Consider the following 18747-nt stretch of genomic DNA (forward strand, 5'->3'; position numbering starts at 1 on the left):
TCCACCACAGGCCTTGCACTGAAAAAATGTGAAGATCTCTCAATACACTCAGCTGCAGCCTGTTCACAATTAGCCACCTGTTTCTCATCCAGTAATCAAGTTCCCAGTTTATAATCTCCTCCCTTTCATTCACTACCTACTGGATTATACTGTTTGTTCATGTTACTCCTTAGTCTCACATTGTTTTACTTGTCCTGATTTCTTTCCTTACCTTTACCAAAGTTCTGCATTTATTTTCATTGAAAGGAAGTTCACTATATCACACTTCAAACAGGATCTGAATCTGGGTCCAATTACGGCCAACGCCAATCCCTAGCATGCAGTAAAATAAGACTCATTACCTCCTCAGCACAAATGCGTAATGACAGTTTTTGTCGATCTAGCCATCCTCCCGTCATTAACAGAGTAAAAAGTTCATTGCACGCCATGCTACATGGTTGATTCTGTTTATCTTATTTTTTCACAGCAGACGGCATGCGTCTTTTATTGATCGCTCCGAGAACCCCACCGAGCAAAGTTCCACCCCAAAATCATAAATACCCAACATTTCGCAACCATATTCCTTTTGAACCTTCATCTGCAGTACACATCGGTTGCCATTTATTGAGTTTTTCCTCCAGCTTTTTGCACTGTGCCTCTCCTCTCCACAGACGCATGCAGCACATCAGAGCCCAATTAGCACTCTCCGGCATAACACGTCACTCACGTCTGGGGGCTTAGAGGCCAGAGGTTGGGGAGCGTGTTCCTGGACTCGAACTTGAGCACTGTACTCATTACTGAGCTTGTCAGGTGACCCCTGATGTCATTTTACTCACATTGTTAGAGATGCTGCTGGTCTCACAGCTAGACTGTACTCGCACTCCCTCTCACATTACTGCACCATTAATATGTATCCACTGTCATCACACTATCGATCGATCCATTAGCAGACTCTGTTTCTGCATGAAATCATCGCGCAGAGATCAACTTTGAAACTGCAAAGGAATAAGAAGCTTCCAGATTCTTACGAAGGCTGATGTTGAAAATAAAACTCTTCTCTCCAGCTCAGAACTTGCTTGTGGCCACAAAGGTAGACATAAAAGCAAACAGGACAATAAATTGTCATCTTGTAGTAAATGTCAGTCCTTGATGCCCATCATTCACCTGACACCAGCAGAATTGTGGTGATAAATCAGTTCACCTGCTTGCTTTAAATCCTGTTAAAGTTAGAAGTTGAGTTAATTTATCTTCCCTCTGCTGACGAAGAAAAAAAACCTGTGCTCTGCGATAGAACGCCTCGCACTACAAACAACAATAAATGATTCACCTCTAAAAATAAAATAAAAAAACGATTCTGTTGCCTCCAGCAGGAAGACACATTTCTTTACCCTATCTTGATAACTTTGTTAATCTCTAGCCTACTGGTATTCTCAAAAACCTTATAGAACAATACATTATCATTTGCAAATAGACAAAGTGATAATGTCTCTAGATGTGTTTAGATTAGACTTTCATACCTATAACCAAGTTTTGCACAAAAGCATTTTGTGCTCCAAAACAGTAAAGTATAAATCTCTCTAAAAAAAATCTATTTTGTAATTGATTTTTATCTTCTTTTTTTTTCAGTTTGTAAGGTATTCTTAAATGTAACTTCTTTAAAGGAACCACTCTTAAATGTTTATCACTTTTGGCAGATAATGCAAAACCCTCTTGGTGTTAATCCTCATACTTATCTTCGTCAAAGATTTTGTCCATTAGCCTTCCTAACTGTGATGTAAGTGGCCTCGCCTAATATCATTTTACAGATTCCTCTAACTCCTCTAAGCGGCCCCCTTCACAGCAACACCCTAATAAGTAGGTGATGAATAGAGAAGGTAATCTGTTTTGACTCTAGCCTAAACATATCTCTAAATTATCTGAGTAATAGTTACATGACTGCTCCAATCTGTTTTGTGGAAGAAATTAATTTCCTGTCATACATGATTAGGAAGCTCATTCTGAACCGTATCCAGGTCAAAGTCGAGTAAATGAGTCATTCATCCCGCTTTGGATTTTACACATCATTAACGTTCCTTTGGAATGAAGTCATCCGTTTGGCAATAGCGGTAAATGTTCAGGATGATGCTGATTTTATAGTTCCTATTAGATAGCAGCAAGTAAGGTTTAATCTCCTGAACGGCTCATTTGTTTACCTAAAAAATGAGTCAGTGGGTTAACGATCATAAACAGATGTTGGACAAATTTGCACCCACGCACCAATCGGGAACACAATAACCTTTTGTCTACAAAACATGCATAATTACATGACTGGCCACTGACTTAAACTAACCTCTGGCTGTTTGATTAAAGTGGCTTCATAGTCGCCATCTGAATGAGTGTGCTATCACTCTTGTCATCTGCGTCGCCCGTTTCGTATGTATCTTTAATATCTGCAGGGACTAAAATAGAGTCACTATCTTTAGCTGTTCACAGTTCATCTTTGCAGTCAGTGACTGCTCCTGAAATAAAAGTCTCTGTTCGTAGTGTGGAAGTGTTGATGAGGCAGTGGGGAGCAAACGACTGAGAAAGCAGATGAAGGATGTTGATAGCATAGTTTTGTAGCTGAAGCTAAAGCCAAAGGAGATGAGCAGAGCTGTGGCCTAAAGTTTCGATAATTTTATTGCATGCCATACAAAAAATTTTAACGTACCGTCACTACAGCTTTGTTTTGTTTTTACCTTCTTGGAACACTTTAGATCATCAAATAGGTCTTGCTATCTCAGACAAAAAGCTATTTTCAAATTATGATTCTTTTTTTTTTTTCCCACAGTGCCAAATTGGTTTGGATACCTTTTTTTCTATCAATAAAATCTTTGATTTTAAGCCACATTTTATGCAGATTGCCTTTGTCTGACATAAAATTAGTTTGATGACCTAAAAATTTTGTGACTAAATAGCAGAGCAGAAAAAATTTGAAGAGGTAGATACCTTCTTCGCACTAGAAGAAATCTCAGAAGCATGTATAAGAAATTTGGCACAATTATTGATGAATCTGAGATATGTAAGAAGAAAATATGTGGTTAATAAAACAAAACTTTATGATTTACTTCAAGTTTGCGTCATATAAATCCCAGTATATTGACTGTTGCATATTGTTGCTTTTCCAATCTCAGCAGAGCAACAAACCACCCCCATTACTGTCTAGCAGTGAATTGTACAGCTAAGCTTAAAGCTTATTTAAAAGACAGAGCATGCCATATTTTGTGAAAGCAGTTTTATTCTGGTGGTCCAGAAGATGTTGAGAGCCAATACTCCTGGGTGTTATTTACTGTATATTCTTCCCCTTTAATATTTGCCAAGCAGCATCAATGAGAACCACAATCATACCCTGTGGTGCTGTTTAAAGATAGATATTTGTACTGCAAGAGTCAAGGAAAAGGGCACATGAGAGAGTTGAATACATGGTTAAATGTGAATAGTATAAGCAGAATATTAGCCAGGTTTTTGTTTTCAAACTTTTAACAAATATAAATATGATAAATGTGCTATGCATTTGTAATCGGTCCCCTTAGCTAACGTTTTGTTAAACCATCTTTCACAGAAGTTACGACTGCAGTTGTTTTGGGGTTTGTCTAACAGGTTCACACATCTAGATATAAATTTAACCATTTCTTCTTAGCAACATAACTTTCCCTTAGTCATAGATGTGGAACTTTGTAGATGTGTAATTTTGTCAGAGGTGGATAATAACTAATTACATTTACTTGAATAACTTTTTGGGAAATAATGTACTTTTAGGAGTAACTTGCTACGCTGTACTTTTTACTCCAGCTTCAGTAACATTGTGAGGTATCACTACTCTTATTTCAGTGAAACCTACTGTGAATAACTTTACTAAATGAGGTACAAATATATTTGACCAAAAATGCATGAGACACAGTTTTACACCTGTTATGTTAAAGCGATACTTCTTGTTTGTAGACAAGCTTTGTTGTCTAACACTATTTTCTATTTGCTTAGTCTGTGGCTTCATTTGGAGGTCATGTACCATAAATAGTAAAAATGATCACTGGAAATAATTTTCTCTGCTCTAACATTACAGACTGCAACTATTAGTTTGACATTTTAAATAGAAAAAATGACTTAGAAAAATATTCCTTCTGCTTAAAATTTTAGGTTTTTTAATTTTGAATTAGTTTTTCAATTACCAGAATTTGCACATATGTTTATATTTTTGGTCTGTCTGATAACATCACTGAAAAATATTGAATCAGATGTTATGATTAGTTACTAAGTACTTAAGTTACCTTTTACAAAATATTTTTTTAATCTTACTTGAGTAATTTTTTGGACGGCTACTTTTTACTTGAGTAAGAATGTGTTGAATGTGTTACTCTTACCTGAGTACAACTTTTAGCTACTACCTACCTCAGCATTATATATAATATACATAAATATATGGTTTCTACTGTATTGCTGCCTTTGGCAGAAAGAACACTGACTGACAGCTGTTGCCTTTACAGTTAACAGCTTTGACTTACAGCTGAGAAGTGCTCCAGTGTTTAATCTTCAAGATATAGTTTTCATTTAAAGTTAATACAGTAATGTGATCTGAGCTGCCATGAACTGAATGGTGGATCTGAGGACTGTGCTCATTAGGGACTGTGCATGTTCTGGCAGAGACATTTTCATTTGGTGAATCTGTAATGGAAGACGGGGCAGGGAGGCATGAAGTTAACCTGCATGTCATTGGCTCATATAACCTTAAAGTTTATGGCCAAAGAAAAGTGAAAAAAAAATCCAGGTGGGAGAAAGCCACCCTGAAAACATTTTATCACCAGCTGTCAATCTAACTTGCTCTATTTATTACAGAGCATTACATTTAAAAAAAAGAAAAAAAGCAAAAGATGGTGGCGACAGTGGTAGAATAATGTCAAAAACATTTCTCCGTGCTATGTTTCATGGATAGGATTGTTTCCTCATCTTTAGCTAGCTTGAACAAGGACTTCTCTCATTATCGATCCCTTTGATGCTGGGGTGTTTTAGTGTCAAATGAGATTTGTCTCACCATTAATAGAAGTAATTGGCAGAGGCTCTCTCTCAGTAATTTACTCCCAGCCAGTGCCACATTGCTTTATGGTGAATAATTGCTCCTGTCTGGCTCACCACTGTTACGGGCAGCATAAGTGTAGGGCCCTTGCAACCGCGAGGACAATGATCCTCCATCCACTGAGTTCAACCTCCATCTATTGTAATCTGTGCCTATGTCATGCTTGGAGCTAAGCTTTCCCCTTGCATTTTGTTTTGCTGCTAATGGTGGGAAATATCAGGGTATCAAGAAAATGTGTAAATATTTGATGTTGTGAGAATTGATAATGCTTTCAGTATTATTCTTCTATAAAACCTGGATTCAAATGTTCCCCTTTGAAAATGTTTGTTCATAAAAACAATACCCCAGCAAAGCGGCCTGGGAATAAACAAGGGAGGCAAATCATACTACTTTCTCATTAAATAAGTGCAATGTGTTCTTGAGACAACCTCGCAGCACAATAATAATACAGGCACAAAAACATTTTAATAATGTGGAGCTGTGGAGTTTTTATTCCCCCTACAGAGCCCAGTCACATATCCTCGTTGTGTACTGATGAGCTAATGTAAATGTTGCTATGAATATTAAAGTGGAAAGATTGTTTATTCACTGAAATCCTAAAATGGATATGACTTCCATAAAATATGTATTTATGGTTAATATCTCTTTTACATGTTTCATTTGTTATTTTTATATTATTTTATTGATTGATGAGTTTTTGCCCTATTTTTGTTTTGCTTTTTTCTCTATTATTACTTTGTGAAACAGTTTGGTCATCTTATAGATTGATATTTAGATTAGAATTTAAAAGATACATTCTTTTTGAAGAAATACTAAACCAGAGATAAAAATGTTTTAAAATGATTAGCAATGTGTGGACTCATAAACATGTACTTCTAGGCATTGGCAACAAGGTTGTTTTGATGAGATGTCAAAGAAGATACCACAGTGACTGGAGTTTGCATAGAACATACAGTTACACAGAGCTGCTTCTTCCAAATCTGTTCCTGCACACTGCCAATCAACTGGCTGAAAAAAAGGCTTCTGCAATGTTTCCGCTCTTACAAGAAAGACCTATTTGGTCATCTGAAAATAGATCTAGTGTCAAAAAACAGAGAAATTCAGGACTCAGAAACTAAATGAGCAACATCCTTGACCAATGCCTTGTGCTTCAACATTTTAATTAAAAACTGATTAGCATTCTTCTGTGGGAACCGCTATATTTTGTCAGGTATGCACAGCTACAAAATTCACAACAAACAGCTGTGTGTTCTTGGTTGGTGACATAATGCCAAGTTGACAAAATTGTTTTTAGAGGGACAAACAATTTTGAAAAAGAAAAAACATATCCTGTATGTAACAACCACAAAGTCCAACGTATTTAATGGGAATTTTATGTGATGGACCAACATGATGTGGGGCAAAACTGTGAAGTAGAGAAAAAATTATATCTGATTTTAAATGTCTTTACATACAAACATCTCATCAAAGTTAACTTTAAAGTAAAAGTCACTTAATTAGTAAATAGTTTTCCCATTTGCAGTTTATTTGTTCCCACTGTTAATACAGCAGCTCTCTGTAAGTCAAACAAGGTTTTCATAGAGCATGGTTCAGTTAATAATTTCAAGAAAAGAGTATGGCAAGACTACAAATCATAGCTGTCAAACAGAACATTAATCAAAGAACATGGAGCTACTTTAGAACAGTTAAGATCAAGAACATATTTATGTCTTAAATTGGTCAAAACTTCAATTTAATAAATAACATTTGTCAAGATTTGAACAATGATGAGCGTAGATGCTCTTTGTCCAATCTAACCAAGCGTGAGCCATTTTGTAAACGAGACTGAGTAAATATTTCAGTTTTTAGATGTGCAGAGATGGTAGAGGTATGCCCTGAAAGATTCATCTGCAACTGCAGCAAAAAATGGTTCTACCAACTATAAAATAAGGGGTCTAAAACAAACGTATGCCATGCTATTCAGATTCATATTTGTGAAGGTTAAAAGCTGAATTATTTTGTTTCTATTCCACTTGATTTGCTTTGCGTCAGCCTGCCATAAAAAGTCACAATAAAATGTGCTAAAGTTTGCTCCTGTCATATGACAAGATATTCAAATATTCAAGGGGTATTAATTATTTTCCAAGGCAATGTAATTGACCATTACTTGCATTATTTTTTAGTGATTGCTCCTAGAACATTTAGTTAAGTAGGGTGTGCAGAACTGAAGAGGAACAGACCCTTATGGTTTGGCTGACTTTAGAGTCCTTCACTGTCTGCTGACAGTGTCCCAGTTATACATGCCTCACAAATTTTTAGCTCAGAGGTAGGATTTGAATAAAAATGTCATCAATGATTGAGTGATAAGCTAAGTCCCTGTCCTGTTGACACTCACCCTTCTTTGTGTGTAATGAGTTGGCAGACTCCTCTCTGTGGAAATTTGATCGTGAAGCTGTGACCTTGCTGCCTCTCAGTAGCTTCATCTGGGGGATGAGGACTTCAGTGAAGAGATCTTTAGAAATTAGAAAGTAGATGTGACTGTAGACAAAGTGGTGTTGAGCAACACACCAAACAAAAGACAATTTATGTCAATTTAGAGATTTCCACTCATTTTTAAATGAACTTTGTTGAACTGGGTCATACTCTAAAGCCTAGACTGATTAAATTGATGAATACTGGAGACCTGGGGTGTGACTGACAGCTCTAGCCGGTGCAGTAGTGTTGTTTTTGCTGCTTGCACCACAAGCAGCGAACACCTGTTTGACACAAATTCAGCAAACAAGAAAAGAAAGGTTAGTTAACTGATTATTTTGTCATTCGGTGTTGAATATTTTCAAAGTGTTTTAATTAGAAGAGTTGGTAAACAGGGGTTTTGGCATTTCAAATTATGGCACGAACTTGAGCTGCAGTGTTGTTTTGGTGGCCAATTAACTTGAAATTGGCTCTGGTCAAAATTGTGACCAGAAAACAATTATTGATAAAGGCCCAACTTCACTAAACAGTACCAGATAGTCAAGCAAACCATAAGTGAAATATTTATTTAAATATATCTTATAAATTTGTATTTACATCAATTTATCCACAATTTGTCATTTAATTTCTATTACTTCTTGACCTGTTAAGTCTGGAATTTTTTTTATTGGCCTTATAATAATATCTTGGTATTTGCTCTGTTGGTTATTTAGCTAAAGATGAAATGTGTGAAAAAGTTTCAAAATATCAAAAATGATTTGTACAAAGGTATATGTCAGGAAAAGGGTACAAAGTATACACAGCTTCATGCAGAGTCATATTCAGTAAATTAGGCTATGTGATGAGGCTAGTTTATCAAACTAAAAGAACATTTTGAAAATAACAAATAGGTTACAAATTGCAAGTTGAAGACTTTTCTATGAACTCATTGTCAACAAATTCAAATTATTGAAGTTACCAAAAAGGACTTCATGTAATGGCATTATGGGAACTATATCATTCGAGGGTATTCCATGGTAATGACTTAATGTAATTTATGGATCAGCTGCTTAGAGTGCAGTGAATTTCACAGATGAGGTAGGCGGATAGAGAGGATTGAGTGTGTGAGGAGGCTCATGACAGCGACAGGCTAATTTGCTCATGTTCATTCATTACCTTCATTAAAGTTTGAGGGGCAGCGCAATGCTCACCCTCTGATTTACTCTCAGTCAGAGCTATTATTGAATGATCAATTACTCACTCTTCTTCAATCAGTGCTGTGTTTATAGCTCAGAGAGAATGCATATACCCAAATAATGGATGCTAAGACAAAAAAAAGAGGATATAAAAGGATAATATCAATTAAAATCTCCAATTTTCACCAACTTAATGCAGCCAACAGGAAGCAGGAAAGACTTTCTCTGTAGCAGATTTACACTTCTGACTGATACATTTGTAGTGTTGTATCCCACCCAGCAGCCCTGTTTTTAGCAGAGGATGCACAAAATTCGGAGAACATGATGGTCACAAAAATACATACTTAAATAAACAAACGAGTGGATAAATCGATAGCATAAGACATAGGAGTGTCATAACACAAATCGGCAGTAGTTCTTTTCCCACCAGGTTAACATTTTAAAACTATTTTGAAAAATGTCATTCAACAAGCACATTAAAGATAAGATTGCAACTTTGGTCTGAATCATGGTAAAACATCTGGTGATCAGTTTCTTGAAAGTGATCAAGTCTGCAGCTGCACAACATAGTGCAGCTCCATGTTTGCATGCATGCTTGTTTTTAGTGGCTGAAATGCTAAAGAGATGTGGAGAGGGTTTAACCCCCCCACAGGGAGATGGTGGTGTGAGCGTGCAGCAACGTCTTATGTTAACCAATAAGACAACAAACTTAAAAATATAAACAAGCTGCAGTGCAGTTTCAAGAATTTTCACAATTTAAACTAATTGCTTATTCATTTTTTTTTAATTCTTCTCCACCTAAATATTAAGTGTATATATTAAATAGCTGATTAATAGTACACTTTCCAGTGTGTTACAGTGGAACACAGCAGAGCTTCTTGTTCCTGATGGCCTTGAACTGGATGTCAGGCCCAGAGCTTGATTGGAATTAAGGCTCTACAGGAGGACCCAGCAGTGTTGGCCACAGGAGGCTAATTGGTCGTTGGCATTTAGCACATTGTTGGTCGAAGCCAACAGATACAACTCCCTGCATGCTTTGACTTGTTGGTTTGCCTAAAAGAGCAGTAAACAGCATGAAGGGAGGCATATTTTGTACATTTCAACCAGGGCAATTAGACAACATCGAGCTTGTGTACATGTAAACATGACCTTATTAAGCAGCCTTTCTGAAAAACACTTTTAATAAGTTGTTAGTTGAAAATACTTTTTTTTTTCACATTTTCTCACAAACACATTCTAAAATAAATTTGAGTACAGTTTTCATGTCGCAATATGCCCTAAAATGACAAAGTGAAAAAGTGTCTCCAGACATTTTTCTGCTGTGTAAAAATGTTATTGGGAACATAAATGTACACATCCATTGTTTAATATTTTTGAAACATCTTGGGCAGCAATGTGAGCTTCATCTCTTAGTTGTGGCTCACCTATTTTAGGGATATTTTTTCTCCATTCTTCTCTGCAGATCCTCTTGAGCTCAGTCAGGTTGTGTGGGCAGTGTTAGTCAAAGGCCATTTTTAGGTCTTTCCAGACATTTTCAATTGGATTTAAGTCCAGGCTGTGGGTGTGCCTGTAAAAGACATTGTAAGACTTTAAATGAATATGGTTCTTTGCTGTCTTTACATGCCATTGTCATTTTGGAAGTCTGCTACTCTAAATTGAGGTCCAGATTACCTTGGTGCAGATTTAAAGGAAGAATATCTATAAAGTGCTGGAGGCACCTTGTCCTCTATGCCAAATGGTCAAATTGTTCTTAAAAAGGAAAAAAAAAAATCCCAGCATTTCTTTTAGTAATGTGACGTAATGACAAGGCCATATTGTCCACCCCTTGTTTCTGTTCCAAACGAATGTGTTATCTAAACCAAATCGAGTTCTTACCAAAATAAAAATTAAACTACTTATAATTCTTTTATAAGACTTAATGTTCTGGTGAGGATAAATTTTTAATCCACTGAATCAAAAGATTTCAAAATCCCACTTACTTATTGACTAAATCTGTTTACGATCATACATGACTATCATTTCTATTTATCTCCAAATAACCTCTATGTTGAGCAAAAGAACCAAACAGGCTGTGAGTTGTCCACATTCATTCACAACATGGATATGGGATTTCAGAGCTGATGGGCTTTGACCTGCTGGAGTTTCCGGTGAGAGAGCAGAACGGATCAAGTCTTCCTGCAGCCCCATACTGGGCAACAAGGATCTCACTGAGTCATGTGTGTATGTGTGGACCTTGCTTCCTCTTGGTGTGACCGGGTTACCACAGAGCTTGTCAGTTTCCATCAGCTTGGTGTGAGTGGGGTCACTAAATACATGCTAGCTACAGGTTTATGATCGTGGTAAAGATCAGGAATGGGTGTGAGAAAAATATAATGTCAAGTGATCAATACAGGAAATATTCTGCATGTTTCAAACTTTCAGAGTTAACAGAGACAACAGAGCAGATGCTCTCTGTCCACATGAATCAAATGAGTAAGGCCTTCACCGGGCTTTTTTACATTTAAATATTTATTTTTATATGTATTCTTGTCTGATGTGATTTTACATTTTTTAAGTTTGTATTTTTTGCCTTGATCTTGACAAAAACTCACTAGCTGAAAAAAAAGAGATGCTGTGTTTCTCAGTAGGGCATTCCAAGCTGGAAGGAGACAACAAGCCGCACCTGTCTTTAGGGAGAGATACATTTCACGTGGCTCAGAGACGGCCGTGCTGCAACGAGATGCCTCATTATGTATGAGGAGGATGAGATGAATTGAGATGGATGTCAGCGCGTGCTACTGAAAGATCAAATGTCTTTGTCTCTAATTAATGGTTTTTGCATGGAGGGTACAGACCTGGAGGTTGAGGCGTATCACATTATTGGTAGAAATTGGTAGAAAAGTTTACATCAGTCCTGTTACACATCGACAAAAATGAAATAGACACTGATTAAATACATTTCAATGTATGTTAAACAAATATTGGTTATGGTTGTTTGTAAAGTGCATTTTCTTGACTACATGCTCCACATTATTTAAAACTATATACACACAACTTTAAAATCTATTTGCCTTTTCTTCATTGTATTTAAAGACAAAGAGAGAAGCCTCACAGACTGGCATTATTTCTTTTAGAAAATGATGTATGCACCCTTCTAGGCTAATCAGTTATTTTAAAATCCTGATCTCGACACCATGCACTACTTTTAAATGTATTGTAAGTCTGACACGTTAAGTAAACTGGTGCACCAGCTTAATTAAACTAAATACATAAATAAAACTGATACAGAGATAGCAGAACAGGTCTAAAGTTGTCAAAGGAAGATGACGTAGCATTGAGCATGAGCCAGAGAGCAGAAGATAGGAAACTGATAGATGAAACTTTATTGCCTCCAAGCTTTAAAAAGATTAATCAATTTATTGAAATCAGACACTTCTGACACAGTTATCACAACACTAAGACTACAGCAAATATTTTTTTGGTTAAAAGTTTTAATAAACTCCTTGTTGCAATTATCTTCTTTAAAAGAATGTGTTGAAAAAAGTACATTTATGTCAATGATTAAATTTTGTTTCTGTTATAGCTTTCTGCTTACAGCTAATACAAACATTTAAGGTTAAAATATTTTATCAGAACCACAATTAAAAAGCAACACAAAAATGAAAAGTAGGTTTAATGCTTGCTTGAAGATTATTTTCAAAATGTTCTCGTAATCTGGCAATCGGATCTCATCGAAACACATATTTTAATATATGCAACATGATAGTAGAGATTGTATGGAACATGGAGTCGGCCATTGCTCCATCTATTTTCTATTTCCTCTTAATTAATGACAATTAGGTCTTTGATGTCTCTAGGTGTACTGTGCACTGTCTCCAGAGTACAGACAATACTTTCAATCTAAAAACGTATATTTTTGTGCTCTTTAATTACTTCCTTGTCCAGGTGCTTGTTCTGTGTCAACCTGCCCCGTTCTTTCGGCTAATTAGCTGCTTGTTTCTTCAACCAGCTTTCACGCTTGCAGTCAGCATAACACAATAGTCTCTTGGGAGAAGTGTTGACCAGTTGGGCTCTGCAGAGGAGGTGTTGCTGCTTATGGTTGCATACCAAATAGCAAATAGGTTAATCTTTTCCCGTTCAAATAAGCAGTAAAAAAAATAGGTAAAGCTGTTTTGTAGCCATATATTTATATATTTAAATATATTTAAAGGACATATGCATTCTATGTTTGCAGCAGATCTCTCAAGAGTTTATAAGTCTTACATGCATACATATTCAGCATGCTATTGCTATTCCTTCTCTCTTCCTGGCTAGCTAACCTCTCAGTCTGTGTCAGGCCTGAACCAATAAAGCTCAATCTTTACATGTCAAAGGAAACTTTCGAAGTAGCCAATTAGTAAGGACATTTCTTGCAATGATTTCAGTCAAGGCTGAGCTTTACAGGAAAATATAATAAAACACAGTCATTTAAGATTATTCACTAATGTAATGACAGCATCACCATACCAAACCCACGCACGCTCATCTATTCAGCCCAGACCCACCGCTCCATATTGATCTGACCGACTTATGAATGTACGGCATTGTAAAGATGCATGTTTGCCTCTATTCATCTGTGCTGGAATCACCTGCCATGGAATCAAATTTCTGAAAGAAAAAAAAAAAAACAGTCCGAAAAGTGGAGGTCTGGTGGTTGTGTGAAGTTATGTTGCTACCTGCTCAAAGTATAAGTATGTAAGCCTTCAAGTTCAGCTTTGTTGGAAACCTGAACCTACTTCAAACAAGAATGAAGTGAGGAAAATGCTCTGTGAAGTCTATTGCCATATTAAGATATGATATGTCATTAAATACTCCTTTGCTTAATGCATATTTGTGATCTTCTATTTGTACTTTGCAAATTATATTGTTTGAAAACTGAAACGAGACAAATTCCAAGTCAGTCAATTTTCAACCTCTTAAATCATTTGGGACAGCACAGATACTTGTGACAAGATTTATAATTAAATTCCGTATTAGAGAGGTGATTAAAGACAAACTGGTCACATATCGAGAGTTTGGATGAAGTTGGACTACCAATGAGATGGAGCGCAGGTGTTTTTTGACAGTTATTAAAAAGCAACAGCTGAGCTCCCTGATCAAGAGCAGAGCTACAACGGCATCTCACGCTGTTGAGCTCCACAAATATGATGGCATTGGAATCTGATCAACACCAGATAGAGCAGCTACCTGCCATTTGATTATCACGACTCTCGCTATGTGGGGAACTTTTAATTAAATTGTGGAAGAGGAAATTCAAGCATGTAAAAATGAAACCAGCAGGTAATACAATGCATAAGACTTGATTTGGACAGACTATTGCTTAGGATGCATTCAGCAAAAATATATCCCTTTAATAATCAAACACATGAACATGTTTAGTGTGAATGCCAGCAAAAATAGCTGAGTAATGGAACTTGGATTTTTTTCACATTTGGTCATGTGGACATCGCGATCTTCAGTGGATTTTATTGTGATGTCAAGTGACAGACCAACCCAAAATAGCACCTAAATGGGAAATGAAGAAAAATTGTACACAAACTAATGGAGTTTGTGACACTTTTTAGAAATTGAACTAACTTCAAATGTTCTTAGTTTTTCTCTTGTTCTCTAACTAACCTAAAAAATAGTTGCAAATTTAAAAATTACACACAAGTGAACTCTATTTATTAATTAAGTGACTTCAGAATGCAGTTATGCTGGGTTTTATTTACTTCAGAGTAAAGAGAGCTGAATGCAAAAACACAAAATTTTCAGATTTCTTTTTGAACTAGAAAATCTAAAACATGTTTTGATTTTTTTTTTACAAGCCACTTTGTGTCAGTCTAAACTGTAACATAAAATTCCACAGAAGCACAACAAGCTTTGTGACTTTAACCACAGGTTCAAGGAGTATGAATACTTTTGTAATACAATTGTATGAAACCAAATTAATTTAGTACAAAGTACTCTAGAATCACAGTTAGCCTTTTGTCTGTGTTGTTTTGAGTTAAAGTGAAGTATTAATGAAGATCTATTTGATATTCAGATGAAATAACTATTGCAGATTTGAATGAAAGGTTGGATTATATCACTGGAAGTTTTTCAGCAGGTGCTCCCGCATCCAGAAATGACCTTTGACTTGCACACTGACTTTCTATCATAACACAACACACTGGGTGCTTTGATGGTGCCTGCTACAGTGCTGAAACAACCCTGCCTTTGTGGGGGGGGGGGGAATCAGCTCCCGAGATGAAGGACTTTGATGTTCGAGGTGTTGAGAGCAGAATCAACAAGCCAACAATTTTAAATAAAAATATCATATTACACATAAATTATTAATCATCCTTTGAGGATTGATAGAATTTAATTTGATATTGAAATATTTGCATTTGAGACACTCCAAAAAGATTGAGCAGAATGCATCTGGACTTTAGGGTGTCCACAGGTTTGATGGTTTCTTAATGCGTTTGTGTCCCTTGTCCTTCACTTCTGTCCTTGTAAGGATCTGTTCCACTCGATGCTGCAGAAAGTTAATGTTTAGACTTGGCAAAAGGTGTATTAGTCCTTTGGTCAGCTTGATTAGTCCTGACCAAAAGTGGACTTTTATATGGTGGCTTTGCTCACAAAGCTACACAGGTGACGGTCATTGTTCCCAATGGACAAAATGATGGGAAGGGTATGGAGCACAGACTCGGAAAAAAATAAACTTTGGAAATCCTTCTTGCTGCATTTGTTCTGTTATTACAGCTGCAGTTCCATCTTAAATGTCAAAAGCAGCTCAAATCATTCAGGTTTCATGTTGAGATATTCCCAGCGACAACACTGAAAACTTTTAAGAAGCTAATCTGAATGTATTTGTAGACACTAGGATATCTACAAATAAGGGGTTGGGATTATGGTTTTGTTAATTTTATCATAGTAACGCAAATATAACATGAAAGATATTCTTCTTTTGCAATCAAAAGTTCTCTTTCTGATCACTAGTTTGATTTCTTTGCCCGTTTCCTCTTTCCAAAGGCCAACAATCCAATTTGCAGCTGCATATTTTACAATTTGTTTGTGCCTCTTCATTGTGGGCTTTGAAGAGACTTGTCGGGAGAACGCCCCTCATACATGATTCATGAAGCAAACGCCCTATTGATTCACCTGCTGTTTAATCTTAGCAGAGGTGCGATTTTTCCCTGTTGTCAAAGTCACCATTACCTCTCTGTCCGCTTCAGCTGTCACACAAAATTACCTGATCTACCCCAGCTCCACATGAGGTGAGTCCCAGGATAAGGAACGAAGATTAAACACTTGTCTTAAACAATAGCAAATGAGACTTTCAGAGCCTGGGACAACTTCAGCAGGTTTACCTCGACAAGGACACTGTAACGATCATGTAACCTCTCAGGAATTTAAATTAAATCTCAATCACATTTTCAGATTTAAATTTTAAATGTAAAAGTAAGAAGCACACCTTGAAAAAGATTTAGTACCTAACCGTTATGCAGTTCTAGGCAAAAAGGATTAACATCACCTAAACCTTTTTTACACTATAGCCACAAACTCTAATGCATTTCATTGAAACTTTATTTCTAGCATACATTTCCATACAAACTAATATGAGTCAATGCTTTGAAGTGAGAGCTGCCAATCTTTTGGGATCTCAACCATCTTTCCACCATCTGGACACTCAAATATAAGCTCATTATTTTGGATAAAATAGTTTAAGTTCACTCAAAATCTATGGAGAGTGACTGTAAATAATTATTGTTAAGTATCACCAAACATTCTCAGTTGGATTTAGCTCTAGATATTGGCCAGGCCGTTCTAAAACATGGACATGCTTTGATCTGAACCATTCCTTTCTGACTCTGGATCTATGTTTAGACTTATTGTCCTGCTAGAATGTTAACTTTCTTCCTGGTAGCAATTCTTCTACAGATTTACAATGTCTTCTTCTGTAACTTTTGTGTATTTATATGTATTTTCCCAGAAACTCTGACCAGTTGCACATCCAAGCAGAAGAAAAACATACCCACAGCATGAAGCTATTATGATTTTTATTTATAGCAAGTGTGAAAACCATGCATTATTTTCTTTCCACTTCAGGATTATGCACTGCTTTGTGTGGGTCAATCACATGAAATCCTAATAAAAGACATTAAAGACTGTAATGCAATAAAATATGACAAAGTTTCATAGGTTTAACACTTTAGTTAAGACTATTAATAATAAAAATGCAATATAAATGTGGTCTTTACACAGGTCAAAATATCTGAAAGAGATGCTGTACCTTTGCACTATGAGGATTATATACATATCTACAGTCTCTTTTCAGGTTATCCATATGAATTCTGAATTAAGATGTTTGATATAAATTAAGTTTAAATAAATCTAGACTTTAATTTATTTCTCTCTAGGGAGAATATTCAGGAAAAGGACGTTCACTCTGTTGGACAGAGACAAAGTCTTGTGATACAGGATGACAACATGGTGGTCACATCCCATCCATTTAGCTGAATGCATTCAGCATCATTCACCACCTACTGCTCGGCTAATTGGCAATGAATTTAGGTACTGAATATTTCATATCACATGTGAGATCAAAACAAGCCACTGGTTTTCAATAATGTTGTCCAAAAAATGCTGTGGATTATATCTTTTCTGCAGCTAGGGAACACTTGCCCTGCTAATGACATTCACCGGTCCATCAGCGGTGACCACTATTTGACCACAATGGTCGGATGAGGAAACTACGGAGGAGCAGATCTATCATTTCCAGGCATAATTAGCCAGGAAAGTGAAGCATGTGATATATAATTTATACAAAGCATGTTTTCATCCTCATAAATCTTTTGGAAACAGAAAATAGGCAACTGGGAATAGCATTCAAAGCTTTTAGCACCACAACTGAAACTATCACATTTCAAGGTTTAAATAATTTTCTGACCAATTTTGAGGAAATATAAGTATCAAATGGGAAGAGTATTGTTCTAATGACTTTAGAACAACAAGAAAATGTGATTATAATGTTGCTGAATGTTGTGATGGTGATTATGATCAACCCACTTTCTTTCCTCATCCATTTCTGTGAAATTTTCCATTTCAGCCTCTGAAACATGACAAAAGTCCATCAAGGTTAATAAAAGGCCATCCAACTGGCCAAATATTTTTTTTTGCAAATGATATATATCTGCATAACATTAGAAATTTGTTGTCCCTTCATTATTATCTACTCTATCTGGGGTCGGATTACCACTGTAGCAACTCAAGCATTAGTGACCCAGACTTCCTTCTTCCCAACCATTTGGTTCGGGACCTCTGGAAGAACCCTAAGACTTTAAGTCTACCATTCTAGATCATTCTAGTCATTTTTTTTTTCCTATTTTGATTTTAGAACTTCTTGGCCTTAATTGGTATTCACTGTGTAATGATTCCTCACAAGGAATCCTCCTGTCATGGTTGGATTTGAGACACTTGTGCAGGCAGAAACTGCAGACACTAAAGAGAAGTTTGAACAGTTTTGATACCATTAAAATAATGAAATTCCACAGAGATTGAGATCAGTAGGTGGTAGTGGTTGTTGGTAATGATTTTCTGATTCTGTCTTTCATATTTCATTTTCTTTACTTAGTTAATCATGAAATATGTATTTGTATGACCACAAATGGGATCATCATAGGTGAGTAGCACCAGTATAATGATTCAGTTTTAACTGAAATGTCAATACAATGATTCTGAGAGGAAATTCATAAAATTTTAATCTCTTCACTATCAAAAAGGAATGCAATGAAATTACTTCCTGATTAGGTAAAATAATGTGCCCATGTTATTTAAAGAGTTTTATTGTTAAATATGACATAGGTTATCACTTCTTACAATTAATAGCGCAATGTCAAGTATTAAACCAGTATTGTTATTATTAAAGTTTTGATTTAATCTTTCTGTTTGACATCTTAGTAAATAATATTTTAAAATAACATGAAACATATTAAGTACAAATATTAAATACATGCTGAGATATATATAAATGATTGTGGATCACAAATGGAAGCATTTCAAAGAGTGACT

This window comes from Xiphophorus hellerii, chromosome 21 (genome assembly GCF_003331165.1).
Source record: "Xiphophorus hellerii strain 12219 chromosome 21, Xiphophorus_hellerii-4.1, whole genome shotgun sequence".
Taxonomy (NCBI): domain Eukaryota; kingdom Metazoa; phylum Chordata; class Actinopteri; order Cyprinodontiformes; family Poeciliidae; genus Xiphophorus; species Xiphophorus hellerii.